This window comes from Myotis nattereri, assembly GCF_964212035.1.
Source record: "Myotis nattereri genome assembly, chromosome: 1".
NCBI lineage: Eukaryota > Metazoa > Chordata > Mammalia > Chiroptera > Vespertilionidae > Myotis > Myotis nattereri.
Genome location: NC_138075.1, coordinates 51,305,494 through 51,320,407, shown reverse-complemented (window position 1 = coordinate 51,320,407; position 14,914 = coordinate 51,305,494). Strand labels below are relative to the sequence as shown.

The 14,914-nt window shown below is 41.4% G+C and overlaps 1 pseudogene across 1 annotated transcript; it reads right to left on the bottom strand.

Moving 5' to 3' along the window:
* Positions 1-10,429: 10,429 nt before the first annotated feature.
* Positions 10,430-11,333, bottom strand: LOC308518022 (transmembrane protein 248-like; annotated as a pseudogene). Its single transcript has 2 exons — positions 11,207-11,333; positions 10,430-11,113 (listed from the first exon to the last, which is right to left on the bottom strand). The product of its transcript is annotated as a transmembrane protein 248-like (transcript).
* Between the last annotated feature and the right edge of the window lie 3,581 nt (positions 11,334-14,914).

Sequence of the window (14,914 nt, the reverse complement as noted above, 5' to 3'; positions counted from 1 at the left end):
TGTCAGTGGTGTATTAAAGTTCCCAGATGGAAGAACATACCATGTACATGGATTGGTAGAATCAACATCATCAAAATGTCTATACTACCCAAAGCAATCTCTAGATTCAATGCACGCCCCATTAAAATACCAATGGCATATTTCACAGACCTAGATGAACTTATTCCAAAAATTCATCTGGAATAAAAAAAGACCCCGAATAGCTGCAGCAATCCTGAGAAAGAAGAATAAAGTAGGTGGTATCTCAATACCAGATGTCAAGCTGTATTACAAAGCCACTATTCTCAAAACAGCCTGGTACTGGCACAAGAACAGACATATACATCAATAGAATAGAATAGAGAACCCAGAAATCGACCCAAAACACTATGTTCAATTAATATTCAACAAAGGAGGCATGGACATACAATGGAGTCAAGACAGTCTCTTCAATAAATGGTGTTGGGAAAATTGGACAGATACATGCAAAAAAATGAAACTAGACCACCAACTTACACCATACACAAAAACAAACTCAAAATGGATAAAGGACTTAAACCATAAAAATACTAGAGGAATCCACAGGCAGCAAAATCTCAGACATATGTTGAGATAATTTCTTCACTGATACTGCTCCTAGGGCAATGGGAACTAAAGAGAAAATAAACAAATGAAAAAGCTTTTTCACAGCAAAAGAAACCATCAACAAAGCAACAAGAAAGCCCACTGCATGGGAGAACATATATGCCAATGTTATCATTGATAAGGGTTTAATCAGGGAACTCATACAACTTAACAAAAGGAAGATAAACAACCCAATCAAAAAACGGGCAATGGATCTAAATAGATACTTTTCTAAAGAAGACAGAAGGAAGCTAAGAGACATATGAAAACATGCTCAAAGTCACTAATTATCCGAGATGCAAATCAAAACGACAATGTGGTACCATCTCACACCTGTCAGAATGGCTATCATCAACAAATCAACAAACGATAAAGTGCTGGCAAGGATGTGGAGAAAAAGGAACCCTCGTGCACTGCTGATGGGAATGCAGACTGGTGCAGCCACTGTGGAGAACAGTTGGAGTTTCCTCAAAAAACTAAAAATGGAACTCGTATTTGACCCAGTGATCCCACTTTTAGGAATATATCCCAAGAAACTAGAAACACCAATCAGAAAGGATATATGTACCCCTATGTTCACAGCAGCACAATTCACCATAGCTAAGATCTGGAAACAGCCTAAGTGCCCAACTGCAGATGAGTGGATTAGAAAACTGTGGTACATCTACATGATGGAACACTACACTGCAGTAAAAAAGAAGGAATTCTTACCATTTGCAACATTTTGGATGGAACTGGAGAGCATTATGCTAAGTGAAATAAGCCAGTCAGAGAAAGATAAATATCATATGATCTCACTCATTTATGAAATATAATGAAAACATAAACTGATGAACAAAAACAGATCCAGAGACAGAGAAGCATCGATCAGACCGTCAAACCTCAGAGGGAAGGTAGGGGAGGGTGGGGGGAAGGGGGAGAGATCAACCAAAGGACTTGTATGCATGCATATAAGCCTAACCAATGGACACAGACAACAGGGGGGGTGAGGGCATGAGTCGGGGGGGTGGGAAAGGGTAATGGGGGGATAAAGACACATAAGTAATACCTTAATTAATAAAGAAATTAAAAAAAAAAACAACTCTTACCAGTTGGGGCCCCTGACAGGAGCTCCAGTGAACACAGTTTGCAGTTCATCCTAGAATAGCGATTTTCAGCCCACGTGCCGCAAGAATTTATAAAATACGCAATACCTGACTATTTCGTCAGGGGTACTGACCTCTTTTCCCTTAGATTGTCAAATAAAAAAATGACAACAGCCAACACAAAATAAATAAATAAATAAATAAATAAATAAATAAATGAATGAATGAATGAATAAAATAAATATTTGGTAGAATTCACTTGTGAAGACGTCTGGTCCTGGAGTTTTGTTAATGGAGCTTTTTTTTTTTTCTGATTTAATTTCATTACTAGTAATTAGTCTGTTCAGATTTTCTATCTCCTCCTGATTCAGTCTTGGAAGATTGTTTTTGAAATTAATCAATTTCTTCTAGGGTATCCAATTGGTTTGTGTATAATTGTTCATAGTATTCTTTTTAAATTTTTTGTGGTATTGGTTTTAACGTCTCCTCTTTTATTTCTGATTTTTTCGTTTGGGTTATCTCTCTTTTTTTCTTGATGAGTCTGGCTAAAGGCCATTAATTTTGTTTATCTTTTCAAGTACTAATTGTTAGCTTCACTAATGTTTTCTGTTGTTTTTTAATCTCTATTTCATTATTTCCACTCTAATGTTTATTATTTCCTTTATTCTACTAACATTTTTTGTTTGTTCTTCTTCTAGTTCCTTTGTGTGTAAGATTAGATTGTTTATTTGAATTTTTTGTTTGTTTCTTAAGGTTGACCTGCATTGCTATAAACTTCTGTTCTACAGTTGCTTTTGCTGCATCCTATAGATTTTGGAATACTGTGTTTCCATTTTTATTTCTCTCAATGTATTTTTTTAAAAATATATTTTATTGATTTTTTTACAGAGAGGAAGGGAGAGGGATAGAGAGTTAGAAACATCGATGAGAGAAAAACATTGATGAGCTGCCTCCTGCACACCCTCTACTGGGGATGTGCCCGCAACCAAGTTACATGCCCTTGACCGGAATCGAACCCGGGACCCTTGAGTCTGCAGGCCGACGCTCTATCCACTGAGCCAAACCAGTCAGGGCTCTCAATGTATTTTTTAATTTCCTCTTTGATTTCTTCATTGACCCACTGATTGTTTAGTAGCATGTTTTGTAGTCTCCATATGTTTGTGCTCCATATAATTCTAGTTTCATACTGTTGTGGTTGGAAAAGTTGCTTAGTATTATTTTAATTATCTTAAGTTTATTGAAATTTGTTTTGTGAACTAACATATGACCTATCCTGGAGAATGTGCCATGTACACTTGAAAAGAATGTGTTTCTGCTATTTTGGGATGGAATACTCCATTTATATCTGCTAAGTTTATCTGGTCTTATGTATCGGTTAAGGCCAATGTTTCTTTATAGATTTTCTGTTTAGATTATCTATCCATTGATATAAGTAGGGTGCTAAAGTCCCCTACTATTACTGTAAGACTGTCAATTTCTCCTTTAGTGTCTGTTAATTTTTTATTTATGTATTTGTTCCTACATAGGGTGCATAGATATTTATAAGTGTTATGTCCTCTTGCTAGATTGATCCCTTTATCATTATGTAATAGCCTTCTGTGTCTTGTTACAGTCTTTGTTTTAAGGTCTTTTTTTCTCTGGTAGACAAAAGCTACCCCAGTTTTCTTTTCATTTCCATTTGCATAAAATATCTTTCTCCATCCATTCACTTTCACTGTGTGTATGTCTTTAGACCCAAAGTGGGTCTCTTGTAGGCAGTATATATATGAGTCTCATTTTTATCCATTCAGCCACCCTACGCATTTAGTCCATTTACATTTTAAATAATTATTGATACACTAGAGGCCTGAAGCAAGGAATCCGTGCATGGGTAGGGTCCCTATGCCTGGCTGGCGATCGGGACTGATCTGCAAGGTAATTGGGGGGCCCCGCTGGCACCCGCCTTGGCTGGCCTGGGGCCTGCGGGCAGCTCCTGTGTTGAGCGTCTGCACCCTGTGGTCAGTGCGCAGCATAGCAACCAGTTATTCTGCTGTTTGGTCGATTTGCATATTAGGCTTTTATTATATAGCATATGTACTTATTGCCATTATGTTAATTGTTTTCTGGTTGTTTTTGTAGTTATCTGTTCATTTCTTCTTCTCTGCTCTCTTCACGTGTGATGAATTTATTTAGTGTTATGTTTGGATTTCTTTCTCTTCATTTTTTGGTGTATCTAGTACAGGTACTTGATTTGTGGTTACCATCAGGTTTCACAATAACAACCTATGTATATAGCAATTGGTTGATGGTCACTTAAGTTCAAACACATTCTAAAAACACTAGATTTTAACACCCAGTACCACCACATTTTATGTTTTTGCCATCATATTTTATAACTTCTTATTTATTTAACTAATTATTGTTGATATAGATGATTTTACTATTTTTACCTTCATACTAGTTTTATAAGTAGTTGATCTATTACCTTTACTATGTTTGCTTTCATCAGTAAGATTTTTTTCTTTCATATATTTTATTTCTAGTGATGGCCTTTTCTTTTCCACTTAAAGAAGTCCCTTTAATATCTCCTGTGAAGCCAGTTCGGTGGTGAGGAACTCCTTCGGGTTTTACTCGTCTAGGAAACTCTCTCTTCTTCAATTCTCAACGATAACCCTCTGGGCAGAGTAGTTTTGATTGTCGGCTTTGGTTTTATTCTTACAGCACGTTGACCATATTGTGCCACTCCCTTCTGGTCTGAACATTTTCTGCTAAAAAGTCAGCTGATAGTCTGGTGGTGGTTCCCTTGTACATAACTATTTGCTTTTTTCTCTTGTTGCTTTTAAGATTCCCTCTATATCTTTACATTATGACATTTTAATTATGCTGTGTCTTGGTGTGGATATCTTTGGTTTCATCTTGTTTGGGAATCTGTGCTTCCTAAACCTAAATGTCTATTTCCTTCCACAGGTTAGGGAAGTTTTCAGCTATTATTTCTTCAAATAAGTTTTATTTTTTTCTTCTCTCTCTCTCTCTCTCTCTCTCTCTCTCTCTCTCTCTCTCCCTCTCTCCCATATCCTTGTGGGACCCTTACCTATCATCATTAAATTTTTGTTGTTGTTGTTTTGGTGATTGTCACTACTCTGTTGTCCAGATCACTGATACATTTTTTTGTCTCATCTAATCTGCTGTTGATTCCCTCTAGTGAATTTCTCATTTCAGTTAGTGTATTGTTCAGCTCTGATTGGTACTTTCTTATATTTTTTATTTCTTTTTAGAAGTTCTTACTGTGTTCATCCATTTTTTTCCCTGAGTTCGGTGAACATCTTCATACCATTACTTTGATCCCTTTATCAGGTAGATTGCTTATTTTCATTTCATTTCGTTCTTTTTCTGAGGCTTTGTCTTGTTCTCTTGTTTGGAACATCTTCTGCTGTCTCCCGTATCAGCTAACATTCTATGTTCATTTCTCTGTATTAGGTAGATCTCTATACCTCCAGGCCTTGAAGAGGTCTTATGTAGGAGATATCCTCTGGGGCCCAGCAACACACTCGCCTCTGGCCACCAAAGCCAGGTGCTTGAGGGTTGTCCCGTGTTGTCCTCCTGTTGCTGTAGGAGCATTGAGTGGGGCTGACCTCCCTGTAGCTGGCTGACTGAAACATAAGGGTGGGCAGGGCTTTCAGCAGGGCATACCCATTGGCATTAGCAGGATAGAAGGAAGATCTCAAAATGGCATCCACCAATGCTGGCATCAGCACAGCAGAACTAGATATCAAAAATGGCTGTTGCCAATTTTTTCTTTCCCAGGGAGAGTCCAGCTGCCTCCTGCCTCTCCAGCAGGTGTTGCAACATTTGTAAGTGGGACTTGTTCACCTGTGTCTATGCACTTTTCTCTCTGGTGTTTTTGCACTGGCTTCTATGTCAGGTGAGTCTGTGTGTGTTTTCCTTTCCCTGCATTGCTATATTTTTCCTGGACATATTCCCCATTGGTTTTCAAAGCCAGGTGATTTGGGGGGCTCGTGTCTCCTGAGAATGAGCTAAAGTTAGGAGTGCCTGATGTGGAGCTCAAATCACTTACTCCTTAGGGAAATGTTTGCATTTAATTTGCTCTCCTTATTCCAGTTTCCTAAGGAGGAATCTTAGATGGTTAATTTTTGATCTAGCTTCTTTCCTAATATATGCATTCAATGTTACAAGTTTTCCTCTAATCATTGCTTTTGCTACATTCCACAAATTTTGATAATTGTTTTCAGATTCATTTAGTTAAAAATGTTTTAAAATATCTCTTGAGATTTCTTTGACTCATTGTTTATTCATTCAACAAACAATTTATTGAGCTTCTGTACTGTGCTAGGTACTAAGGATACAAAGTTGAATCAAATATTTTTTCTTTCCTTAAGGAGCTCTATCTAGTAGAGTAGAATGATCTGGGAGCCATCTACACTAATAAAAGACAAAGATGCTAATTGACCGTACCTTTGCTATGCCCTAAGCCACGCCCACCTGCCAATCAGAGTGACTATATGCAAATTAACCCAACCAAGATGGCGGCCAGCAGCCACAGAGCTGGAGCAAGCAGGAGGCTTGGTTGCCCGGGTGATGGAGGAAGCCAAGCTTCCCGCTAGCCCTGAGCTGGCTGTGGCCTCCACTTATGGCAACAAAGTTTCAATTATAGAAGACAAATAAATCCCAGATACCTGCTTCCAGCCAGCCTCCACTGGGAGCTTGCGTGGCTGGGGGTTGTGGCCACCCTGCAAACAGCCATCAACCCCTTACCCAGGCTGGCCACATCCTCATGGGCTGAGGGTCCCCGTTGGGGTCTTAGCCAGCCTGAAAACGGCCCTCAGCCCCTCACCCAGACTGGCCAGGCACCTCAGCAGGACTCCCCACCCTGAAGGGGCTGTGGCCCACCTGCAAACAGCCATCAGCCCCTCACCCAAGCTGGCCAGGCACTCCTATATAATAAAAGGGTAATATGCAAATTGACCCTAACAGCAGAACGACTGGGAATGACTGGTCACTATGACACACACTGACCACCAGAGGGATGTCTGACTGTCAGCTTAGGCCCAATCCCCCAGGGAGTGGGCCTAAGGCAGTAGGTGGTCATCCCCTGAGGGGTCCCAGACTGCGAGAGGGCACTGGCCAGGCTGAGGGACCCCCCGAGTGCACAAATTTTTGTGCACTGAGCCTCTAGTCTATAATAATAAAAGAGTAATACACTAATTAGGATGGGTGTCTTCTGGACATTATTCCGGATGTCCTTCTGACAAAGCCTGGGATGGAAGGAAGCAGCCCAGGTCCCCGGTGCCTGCCAGTGGTCAGAGGAGGGAAGCCCAAGTCCTGGGTGCCAGAGGGAATCCGGTGCCAGCAGCCAGGAGAAAGAAGGACTACTCTTGCATGAATTTTCGTGCATCGGGCCTCTTGTTAACTATAATGAAATACAATAATACTTACTAATGGAGATAGGCATACAGTATTCTGGGGGGAGAGATCAAGGAAGATTAAATCTGTTCTGGGGAGTCAGGGAATGCTATTTTAAACTACCCTTATTCAAATGCAACCTCTGTTTCTACAGCCTTTGATGGTTTCTGGCAGGATTAATTTACTTATCAGTATTTCCATACATTTTTATATAAATCAACAATATCAGTTATAACATTTTACTATAATGACTTGCTTATAATTCTATCACTTACCAAAAAGATGCCAGTTTCTTGAAAGCATGGCAGAGACCTCATCATCTCTGTATTTCTAGTGCCTGAGCATCTGCAGTTCAATGAACTCAGTAAATATCTTAATCTATAAGTATATGCACATATGGATAAATGAATAAGGTAGTGTGATGGGTGTATTCATAAAGAAAGCTGTATTACTTAGCAACAAGATCATCTGTGCAGGTATTAGAGATATGATGTGCTGAACATGAAAACAGAGAGCCTTGGTTGAACACATGGGTGAATACCAATATGATATTAAAATTCATAATTTTTTTGTTATTTAAAAAACAATTATAGATACTCATGTATCTGTATGTCTTGTAGAAACTTACCCCTATTTGATTAAACATTTCTATCCTGTTCAAAAATGCTCTTTCATACTAAAATGAATGTATAACTACTTTTGTCTCTTGCCTAAATTTTGGAGATCACTTGGTTATCTTGAGGCTAACACAGCCATTCAAGGTGGCCATTGTAACTCCAAGGAGATGAGTTCAGGTGCATTTGGAATGACTGCCTTTAAAAACTACCCCAGAGTTGTGCTTAACTCTAAGGTGGAGGGAAACTTAGCAAATCTCAAAGGGTAAAAACACCAAAGTCTGAGATTTTAATATTCTACTATACAAAGTATATCTCTAAGAGTCCTAACACATGCCATTTTTATGCTTCTCCTTGGAAATGGAATTAACATTCCTGTACTAACTGGAAATGGTAAATTCTTGAATTGTTAATAGCTTCCTCAGGCTTCTGCTCCTTTGCTGTGCTATCATCTTGGCTCTGAATTATAAAAATATTGCTATGTGTGCTCATCAGCCTACTATCCTAAGGCTTTTCCACTACTGAAAACAACTTTTGGATGGTATTATAAACTACAGGGGCCCACTCCTGGGAAGGAAGTATTTTAACATGGAAACCAGTGCACATTTTGTCCCTATTTTCTTGGATATTGACAGATAATGCATCTGGATTTAGGCTTATCAAATTCATTTTTCTAAATAATGTCCTGCTTAGCATATAGTAAACCCTGCCTATTGTCATGGGTTCAGTGCTCAAGGGGGTGTGGGGATGGGTGTCAGTGCCTGCTGGTAACTAGTATGTAACTGGAGGAGGCATTGAATGGGAGAGGAAGAAGTGGAGCTCAAAAATATAAGAAAAAAGGGATCTTGATACAAAAACATAAATGCAACAAGCTTCAAGAAATTAATGAATAAATGTAGGCAGAGGGAAAATAAGGTAAGGAACTATACAGATGAAGTAAACAGACAAGATGACAGTGGACAAATGAGAGTTCAGATTCCCATCCAGCACTGCACAGAGTTCCACGTACATGTTCCATGGTGTCCACGAGAAAAACATGCTCAGCATCACACCCCACACACGTTTCTCACAAATCTCTTCACGAAGAGCCCACTGTACGCAAATGTAGATGTGCTATATGACACTTAATGGCAACTTTAGACAACCTCCTGAGCAAGATTACATGTTGTTTGTAGATACTTGGCCGTGCACTAACAGCACACACAATATGGACAGGAAAGATATATACAAACTCTGGGACAGTGGTTATTTCTAGGGAATAGGGAAGGGAAAGGAGTTGGGGGTGGGGGGAGATGGTAAACTGTAATTAAAACATTCTTTTTCAAAATGAAACAGATACGGCAAAAAGTAAATGTTTCACGACTTCTTTGGGTCTATTACTTTCTGTAAGTTTGAAACATTTTATAAATATAAAGATTGAACGTTTACATGTGTAAAGTAACAGGCAATGTATTTCAATAACCCAAAAGCAAAAGTATTAAGTATAAAGTCTTTCAGCCCTTTCTTTTTAATGCTGCCTGATGAAAGCCAGTGGCAAATGGCTGAAAGAAATGCAATTTAGTGTATGCAACTCGGTGAGAAGGGGAGGTGGCCAAAATGATGCCAACTAAAGACCTGTTTTTTTGGTGATCTGGTCAACCCCAGTGATACAGAATACTACATTGTATGAGATTGATGTTCTCTCCTCCAGAAAATACTCCCTAAATGAGATTATTCCTAACTGAGATATTGATAAGCAACAGACAGTCCTGGGTTCAAAGTTTTATTCCCTGCCAAGTGCTTAGTTCTTCTGTTAAATTCAGTGCCTTGGACACTCGGCCAAGCTGGCAGAGGACAGATGTCCCTCTCAGAGCTTTGTGGAACCCGGCAAAGGCAAGTGCCTCGATGAAAGGCCCCTGGGGCAAGCAGTGCTGAGGGTACCAGTGGGCAAAGATCGCTGGGTTCCAGCCGGGTGGCAGCAAGGCACCAGATCTCTATGCAGAATCAGATCACTGCCATTTCAGACTTAATTTTTGTTTCAAATGAACAAGGTAATCAACCATAACTGTTAGTGTAGTATGTTTTTGTATAAAGTGTCATAAATGCATAAAACAGGGAGAAGTTTGGATAACTACATTCAATATTAAACAACAGAGAATAATAGCTCCAAGTCCTTATTACAGTGGGGCCTTGACTTACAAGTTTAATTTGTTCCGAGACCAAGCTCGTAAAGGAGCTCCTTAACTCAAATTACTCTATCAACTCAATGCAAAAAATCAGCCTAGAGATGGCTGGTATCTCAAAAAACTCGTTAGTCGGGACACTCGTAAGTCAAGACCCTACTGTATATTCTTTTTTAAAAATATTGAACATTTTACTCAAGATTTTGAAAGCACAAGTCTGTCTTAACTAAAGTCGTATTACAATGTGACTATTTTTTCAAAAGAAATCTTAGAAAGACATGTATGTTTCCTTGCAAGCAAAACAGAGAAAAGGGTATTATTGGTACTATGATTATTAGGCCACAGACAGGTAAAATCCACAAAATGGGTTGGTGGCTTGGGAAATGCAGTATCATGTCAAAGGTGCAGACTGTTTCCAACGGAAGCAAACCTCAACCCTTCCAGCAATGAACTGCCCTGAGATCTTGGTAAAGACAGCAAGGCCTGCTCTGAGACCGGGAGGTCGGGCATTGCGGCTGGCACTACGTGGATCATCCCGCCAAGTCCACAGGGGAGGCTGCGCGGTTCAGACTGCACTCAGTGTGTTGGCGTCTCTAGCAGTCAGGAAGATCTGGTACCAGAGCATGGCATTGCTCTAAGTGTCCAGAACACAGTGCAGTGGCTGTACTGTGACGGGGAACACACCAGGGTTGGCTGTGAGCGTCATGCAGGCTGTGAACACCATCTGCTCACAGTGACTGAAGGGCACAGTCATCCGCATGCCAAGCAGCTGGCAGAATAAAGGTAACATTTATCTCTTCGTGGGCTTCCCTGCGTGAGTGTCCAATCTGATGCCCTAAGATGGTCGAGTACAGACCGGTGACATTACAAGAGAACCCTCCAAAGGGTGTGAGTGGGTCCAGGGTGAGGGTGATTGCACCTGAGGTGTTAACAGGGCCTGAATCCTCCAGTGCCTGTGGGGATGAGGTGGACAGTTTGCCTGCCCACTGGTCACTGTGATTTCCGGAGTCATGGTATCATCTGTGAGATGCTTTAATGTTTCATTCTCTGATACACACAAGTCCAAGTCATTAAAAAGCAGCAGAAAAGTATTTCCGTCCTCTGCTATTCCCGGTGACTTAATCTCCTTGATTTTGAAGAAATAGCCCAAGGTAGGAAAGCTATTGCCAGGGCGCTTACACTGGTCATAAGGTCCAGCAGGGGAGGCCGACTGCTGAAGGCAGCATCAGGTTCTCTAGGGGTTTGATGTCTGATCATCCACCCCATCCACCCCATGCCGGGGGCGGGTGCGGGGGCGAAGCATTGTGCCCCTGGACCAAGCCTGTGGCTGCTCTGACCTCACTCATACTGAGTCTGGGGCCACTCGGCACCATCCTCCCCACTGCTCTGGGAGCAACGCAGATGCAAGGACCAGAGGCCCTGCTAGTGCTTGCAACCACGGCATGCATTGGTCGGGGTCTCGCAGCCATGGTTTCCCCTTATTATATTCTTTATTGCTGTGTTATTTTAATTGCAGCACCTTAGCTAATGAATAAACAAGTTCACGTCTGGGTATTTCTAGGCAATGTAACCAATCTGCCACCTTGATCATCTATGTCAGCGGTTCTCAACCTGTGGGTCGCTACCCCTTTGGGGGTCGAACGACCCTTTCACAGGGGTCGCCTAAGACCATCGGAAAACACACATATAATTACATATTGTTTTTGTGATTAATCACTATGCTTTAATTATGTTCAATTTGTAACAATGAAATTGGGGGTCACCACAACATGAGGAACTGTATTAAAGGGTGGCGGCATTAGGAAGGTTGAGAATCACTGATCTATATAATAAAAGCCTAAGCAACTGTTACAGGGAAACTATCAGAATGACTGGTCACTATGATGTGCACTGACCACCAGGGGGCAGACCCCCAATGCAGGAGCTGTCCCCTGGTGGTCAGTGCACTCCCAGAGGGGGAGCACTGCTCAGCCAGAAGCTGGGCTCACGGCTGGCAAGAGCAGCAGCAGTGGAGGAAGCCTCTTCTGATTCCTCGGCAACGCTAAGGAGCAGCGAGCAGGACGGGCGGTAAGGAGCGAGGGGTCCTGGACTGCAAGAGGGATGTCTGACTGCTGGCTTAGGCGGACATCTCCCGAGGGGTCCTGGACTGCGAGGACTGCGAGGACTACAAGGAGAAAGAAAATTAATACCTGGGTGCATTAGAGGAAAACTATTAAAACAAAACAAAATAAAACAAAACAAAACAAAAAAACAAAGGCAGAGAACATCTTAAAGTAGTCAGAAGAAAACCAGCAGGCAGACATCCCCCAAGGGGTCCCAGGCTGTAAGAGGGTGCAGGCCAGGCTGAGGGAGCCCCCCTGCAGTGCCTGAATTTCAGGCCCTGGGCTTCTAGTTAAAATAATAATATTGCTAAAAATCTCAGGAAAGCAGCCATAGCTCTGGAGATGTGAATACATACAACCTTCCTACAGTGCTGGTCGACCCTGGCTATGGAAGGAAAGGAATGATGTTCCCATTTCTTCCATCTAGTCTTTTCTCGTCCATTTCCAGACTTCCTGTGAAAATGACTTCCACTAATTGCACATCTATAAAAATCACAAGGGATCCACGTGCTTTTCCTTGCCCCCTATTCCTCAGACTATCCCCGAGAATGACCATAACTATACAAATTAGCTTTCCTAGGGGGGCCTTTATAAACATTCAAACAAGTGTCTTCACCTTGGTATGTTGTGGGTGTTAAAAAAGTCTTGGAATATGAGCCTCCTGGGAGCGCCAGGTGCAGTCCCCTCCCCTCAAGTCAGATATTTACCAACACTCCTTCATAGGCCAAAGACCCCTGTGGTATATACAGTGTGTCTGCACCATCAAAAGTTTGTGTCTCTAGTCTAGACCAGTGGTTCTCAAAGTATGGTTCCCAGACCACCAGCATTGGCATCCCGTGGGGAACTTGTTAGAAATGCAAATTCCAGTCCTGGCCAGGTAGCTCTATTGGTTAGAGCATTGCCCCAATATGCCAAGGCTATAGGTTCAATGCCAGGAAAGGGCACATATAAGAATCAACCAATGAATGCATAAATAAGTGGAACAACAAATCTCTCTCTTTCTCTCTTCTTACTCTCTCTCTCTCTTCCCATCCTTCCTTTCTCTCTAAAATCAATTAATCAATTTTTTTTTAAAGAGCTTTGGCTGGTTTGCTCAGTAGTTAGAACATTGGCATTGGCCGATAGACTGAAGGGTTGCAGTTTTCTTTAAATACATTTTTAATGATTTCAGAGAGGAAGGGAGAAGGAGAGAGAGACAGAAACATCAATGATAAGAGAGAATCATTGATTGGCTTCCTCCTGCATGCCCCCTACTGGGGATCGAGCCTGCAACTCAGGCATGTATCCTTGACCAGAATCGAACCTGGGACCTTTCAGTCCGCAGGCCAATGCTCTATCCACTGAGACAAACCAGCTAGGGCTGGGGCTGCTGTTTTGATTCTGGTCGAGGGCACATACCTCAGTTGCAAACTTGATCAGGGTGTATGCAAGAGGCAACCAATGGATGTGTTTCTCTCACATAGATGTTTCTCTCTGTCTCGCCCAGTCCCTTCCACTCTCTATAAAAATCAATGGAAAACATATCCTCAGCTGAGGATTAACAAACAAAAAGAAGACAAAAGGAAAGGAAAGGAAAAAAAAAGAAAAGAAAAGAAAAGAAAAGAAAAGAAAAGAAAAGAAAAGAAAAGAAAATTATAGAGCTTCACTTCAGACCTGATGAATCAGAATTCGGAATGTGAGTACCAGCAATGCTTTTTGTTTGTTTGTTTTTTGTTTTGTTAATCCTCACCTGAGGAAACCCTCCAGGTGACTCTGATACTTGCTAAAGTTGAGAACCACAGATCGTTATGGCTCTGGTCATAGGAGAGAGTAGTGTAAAAAGTGTAGATTCCAGAGCCAGACTTTCCGACTTCAAATTCCAGGTCTCCCACTAACTGCATTTTATTGTACAAATTGCTTCACTTTCCTGTGCCTCTGTTTCGCTATCTGTGAAATGAGGTTAATAGTCATATACCTATGCATAGGATGGTTGTAAGAATTAAATACATTGTTTTATCCATTGTTAGCTGCTTTGTGAGGTTTAACAACTCACTGAGGCGGCTCCTTCTGAGGAAGGGCGATCTGGCGCAAGCTCTGCCTTGGGCAAACCCCTTTCCTTCCCAGAGACACAGTGACTTCCTCTGTACACGGGACAATCACATCTGAACCACTCACATCACTGGGCTGGTGAGAAGACGACGTGAGAAAATGTGTAAGTTCTTTGTAAACTGAAAGAGCTATTTAAGGCAAACATATGCCACACTCACCACCGTGACTATGATTTCCCGTCATCAGGTGGAGTGTGAACCCCATGAACTATCTCTAGGTTTCTTTCCATCAGCTGATCATCGTGCCCCCTTGTTCAGAGCACTCGATTCATTCTGAGAGCAGCTGCCATGGTCTACAACAGTGGTTCTCAACCTCCTGACTCTTTAAATACAGTTCCTCATGTTGTGATCCAACCATAAAATTATTTTTGTTCCTACTTCATAACTGTAATGTTGCTACTGTTATGAATCGTAATGTAAATATCTGATATGCAGGATGGTCTTAGGCGACCCCTGTGAAAGGGTCGTTCGACCGCCAAAAGGGTCGCGACCCACAGGTTGAGAACCGCTGGTCTATAAGCTATTTCTCTAGTGTCTTGTGTAGTACTTATTTTCTTCTTCCTCCTCCTCCTCCTCCTCCTTCCTCTTGTGCTTCTTTAGATGCCAGACATTATCTCTCCTCTTTGGTGACATCATTCTCACTAAGTAAATATTTGTTCCTTCCCCAGTAGTTTCCATCTGAATTTAAAACATGCCACATTTAGCAGAATGACTTACTTGTCGATACCCTTTCAAACTTATGTAGAGGAAGGCTACTGAAGTTGCATTAAAATAATAACTATTTATTGAGCAACTATGTACTATGCTAGAGCTCCACATACCTTATTTCATTTGTTTCTCAAAACAATCCTGATGCAAGTG